At 38.2% G+C, this 4,685-nt stretch overlaps 1 non-coding gene across 1 annotated transcript; it reads left to right on the forward strand.

Moving 5' to 3' along the window:
* The first annotated feature begins 2,093 nt into the window (after positions 1–2,093).
* On the forward strand, positions 2,094–2,198 carry LOC122030693. The gene has a single exon (XR_006125551.1). It is a non-coding gene; the product is annotated as a small nucleolar RNA R71 (small nucleolar RNA).
* Positions 2,199–4,685: the final 2,487 nt, after the last annotated feature.

A 4,685-nucleotide genomic window follows, 5' to 3' on the forward strand; every position in this document is an offset into this window, starting at 1 on the left:
AAAAAATTTAATTTATAAAATTTCTTTTTATTAACCAATCATGAAGGGATAAAATTATTGGAAAAATTTTATAAATTTCCGGAAGCAAATAAGGAAGTTTTAATTTGTGTTTAAAATTTTATTTGCTTGGAGATTTGTAAAATGGCCGACCATTGTAAATTGAGAAGAGAAAAATTATTTTTAATTAAATAAATTTTCCTTTTCATGGCAAAAGAATTAAGGAAGTTTTTATTTAAATTTCCTTATTTGCCAAGACCAAGGATTATAAAAGAGGGGGTAGAGGTGCCGTCATGGGTGAACAACTCTATTATTTTTCTCCCTCTTTTCTTCCTTGGGTGTGGCCGACCCTTTCTTTTCTCTCCTCTCCTTTGTGTGGCCAAAATTTTCTCATGGTGGAGATAGCTTTGGTGGCCGGAACTAAGAAGGAGAAGAAGGAGAGAAAAGAAGCCTCTTTTCTAGCATCCCTTGGAGCATGGTGGTGGTGGCCGAACCTCTTCATCCTAGGATAAGTTTTGATGGCCGAAACTTGTAAGGAAGAAGAAGGTGCTAGGTGGTTCTCATCTCGGAAGATCGTTGCCCACACAACGTTCGAGGTTAGAAGAGGAATACGGTAGAAGATGAAGAGATCTTTCTAAAAGGTATAACTAGTAATTTTTCTTTCCGCATCATACTAGTTATTTTTGGAAATAATACTAAATACAAGAGGCATACGATTCTAGTGTTTCGAATTTGTTTTCGATATAGTGTTCTTTTGTTTTTCTTTTCCTTGTGATTTGATTGTTCTTTTCGGTTGACCTAAAGTTATTTTAGGAAATTAAATATTAGCTTTCCTTAAAAGGTTTTGTCTAGTCGGTGGTGGTTGCTCCCATATCCAAGAAGGTCATGTGTCTCGCCACGTCAGTACTGGAAACCAATTTTGGAAATTAATATTTAATGGAATTAATAACTTAGGTGATTTGGATCAAACATGTTAAGTTCCGCAGGAGATCCAAGTCAAAACCTAAAAGAACAAATAAATTATGTTTTGGATCAAACGTGTTAAGTTCCGCAGGCGATCCAAAATTTAATTTAAAAGAACACATGGTAGCTAGGAAAAGGTTCAGACCTTTGTACAAAATTTTTTGTACAGTGGAACCTCTAGGTTTTCCGAGTAGCAACCAACACCCCATACGGCCTGTGACACGACCGTGTGGATTCACACGGCCGTGTATCTCTCCCTCTCGGCCAAGGTGACACGTTCGTGTGGATTCACACGGTCATGCACCTCTCCCTCTCGGCCAAGGTGACACAGTCGTGTGGATTCATACGACCATGTGGATTCACATGATCGTGCACCTCTTCCTCTTGGCCAAGGTGACACGACCATGTGGATTCACACGGCCGTGCACCTCTTCCTCTCGGCCAAGGTGGCATGACCATGTGACCCTCACACGATCGTGCACTGCCAAGGTGACACGGCCGGTCATCACCACACAGCCAGGTCTTGCTCCTTCTCGAGCAAGGCTACACGGCCGGTCAGGGCCACACGGCCCAAACCTGCTAGAAGCTCTAGACTTCCTTCCAGCTCTACTTGGCTCTAAGTCACATCCTATCAGTCGGAACAAGTTTAGGGTAGATCTCTAGATTGAGCAGTACAGAATAAGTAAGAATGTCAAAATTTAGAAATGAAAGAGTAACGTCTGCCCTTATAAGGTGAGGGTTAGAAGGGCGGGGTGTTACATTCACTAGACCTTGTCTATGTAAGAGGGAGGTCATGCTTGAACCATTTTGAAACTATGTTATCAATCCTTTCCTCCAACTGTTTGAACCCCTCATTCTATGATTTGTGATTTTCCAAAATCTTATAAGCTTGAACTTCATTTTGTTTGACAGACTCTTTTACCTTTATGGCTTGCACTTTTGAAGTTCTCTAGGGAAATTACATCCAACTTCTATCTGAACATTCTTGGAGATTCAATGTCACTTGATCAATTAATGTATATTCTTCATCCACTCTTTTATTCATAAAATAACCTCCGGCTGATGAACCCAATAAACAATTATTTGAGAAAGAAATTTCTCAATAGAATATATGTAGAGTCAGTCATTTTTCCAAGCTATGATGAGGGCACTATCTTTGTAGACTCTTGGATCTATCCCATGCTTCAAGTAATGATTCTCCATCTGTCTAGCAAAATTTGTGATGTAATTCCTCATGTAAACTGTTCTACTTGGAGGGAAAAAGTGATTCAGAAATTGCTTCTCCAATTGTTCCCAACTCGTAATGCTTTGAGGAGGGAGGGAATATAACCAAGTCCTTGCTTTATCCTTGATACTGAAAGGAAATGCCATCAATCGAACTACATCCGTTGACACTTCTTTACAGTTCACTATATCAAAAATCTCTAGAAATGTCTCAAGGTGCAGATAAGGGCTTTCCGATACTTCTCCTCCAAATTTGTAACTTTGTATCATAGAAATTGTCTTTGGATCTAGCTGGAAACTATCTGCTTCAATATGACGCTACACAATGGGAGACATAAATCTTGCAGAAATATGTGCAAAAAATTCTCTTAAAGTCTTGCTTGACATGTCAGTGCTCATAGTATCTAAAAAAAATTATGAGAAAACATAGAAATGAAGACAAGAAGTACAATGCTTAATAAGAAACAAGAAAGTAAATTGCAGAAATGAAGGAAAAGAAAAAACTGAACTATAAACTAATAACAAGAAAAGCAGATGCATAAATAAAAATAAACAAATAAATGAAAAATTTATTAACAAGTCTAGAATAACTCATGTACTAATCAACTAATGTTAATCGAAAATAGTCCCCGGTAATGACGCCAAAAACTTTTTACATTCCCGCAAGTGTATAGTTACGTCATCAGTAATATAAAAGATATCGAACCTATAGGGACTGTTGATTAAGCACTAGTTGATTTCACATAGTGAATTCCCTAGACAAATGAAAGGTTAGTTGGAAAAGATAGAGTAAGAGAAAGACTAAGGAGAAAGAGAGAGAGAAGGAGTAAGGGATGATCTTGTAATGGGATGGATGATAGATTCTAGGATTGTGATTTCGTTATGATGCTAGTTAATGTCCTTATGCATTATTCATCTACCTAACTCCATGCTTAAACTTGTGTAGGGCTTCTAACTAGAGTCTGGTACAATCTCGCGAAAGTCGGACTAGAGAGTCTACTCAAGTTCTAACGTCATTAAGTAAAGAAGCAACCCTAGAAAGTACGGTTAAAGGGTTACCCTTTGTCACAAGGTCCCTCAGTCATACAATCACTAGAGTTAGATAATAGTAGCACTAGAGTATCCACTCCAATTAGAATGCCCTAACAAGGATTAGTCCCTATGTTAAAATCTTTTGACTCTAGAAAGTGGGTAAGTATTGATGCTCTCTGTCACTAAGGGCATAATATGTCTGATTAAATGGGTATCTTCTGTCACTAAGGATCCCCCGATTATCCAGTTTAGTAGCAACCTTAACATAGAGACAAATCCCTCACATCTACATGAATTGGCCTCATACATATTTCATCAAACACATACACGATACAACACACATAGAACATGATATAAACACATCGTAGCATAGGAAAATGTCCAAATACATAGTTCATACATCACAACATATTACAACTACTTTCTCATCCTAGATCTAGATAATCTATTCCATTGCAAGGGATTACAATCCAATGAAAAAGAAAGAAGCAAACTATAACTCAATACATGGATATAAAGAGAAAAGAATGGTTATCCTTGAAGTGTGACATCTTTAGAGGTGTTCCCTTGCTCTGGAGGTGGACGGATCGGTGAAGATCGGTGATGATGAAGCCTAGGGCACCCCCAAGGGGGAGAACCCTTCACCGAGATCCAAAGATGAGTGAAAAAGGGTAGAAAACACCCTTTTATAGCTCTAGACATGACCCTTGCTTGGACCATGACACAGTCGTGTGAATCCACACGACCATGTGCTATCTTGGCTTTGTTTCAGTGGCATGGCTGTGTGGATTCCTCATGGCCAAAGTCTTCTTCTTCTCTAGAAATTCCATACGGCCATGTGGATTGACATGGCTTTGTGGACTTTGTAGACCATTTTAGTGCATCTTATCATGGTATTCTTAGTTGAAGTCTTCATCAAAGTTGTAGATCTTGAAGTTAGCTACAATTTGGTATAAAGAACAACCCAAAAATCCAACCAAGCAAAAAAGTTATGGTCATTTTACTTTTGGTCTGCAGTGCTAAAAATGGCATGGTCGTGTGGAATTGACTGGCCATGTGGAATCCACAAGACCATGCCAAAAAGGAGCATCCAGGCCATGTGGGCATTGGTTTGTGCCATATTTTCACACGTTCATGCCTTGTAAGCATGACCCGAGCATTTTGGGAAGCTCTAGACTCTATTTATGCTCCATTTTACTCCAAATTACATTCTATCAATCAAAACAAGTAAAGAGTAGTTCTTCGAATAAAAGGAGTGAAAATATAACATCATAATAAAATTAGGTGCAATAAATATAGATTATGCTCATGAAATACAAGTAGATATGTGTCAAAACATGTATAAAAGTGTATATAATCTACGCACATCATAAGCATAGCTTGGTGGTAGACAGACTTATTTGAAGCAGTAGCAGGAAGTTAGAGCAGTGAGAAATCTAATCAGAAGCGCAGAAGTTCATATGAGTGAT

Source organism: Zingiber officinale, chromosome 10B, assembly GCF_018446385.1.
Source record: "Zingiber officinale cultivar Zhangliang chromosome 10B, Zo_v1.1, whole genome shotgun sequence".
Classification (NCBI taxonomy): domain Eukaryota; kingdom Viridiplantae; phylum Streptophyta; class Magnoliopsida; order Zingiberales; family Zingiberaceae; genus Zingiber; species Zingiber officinale.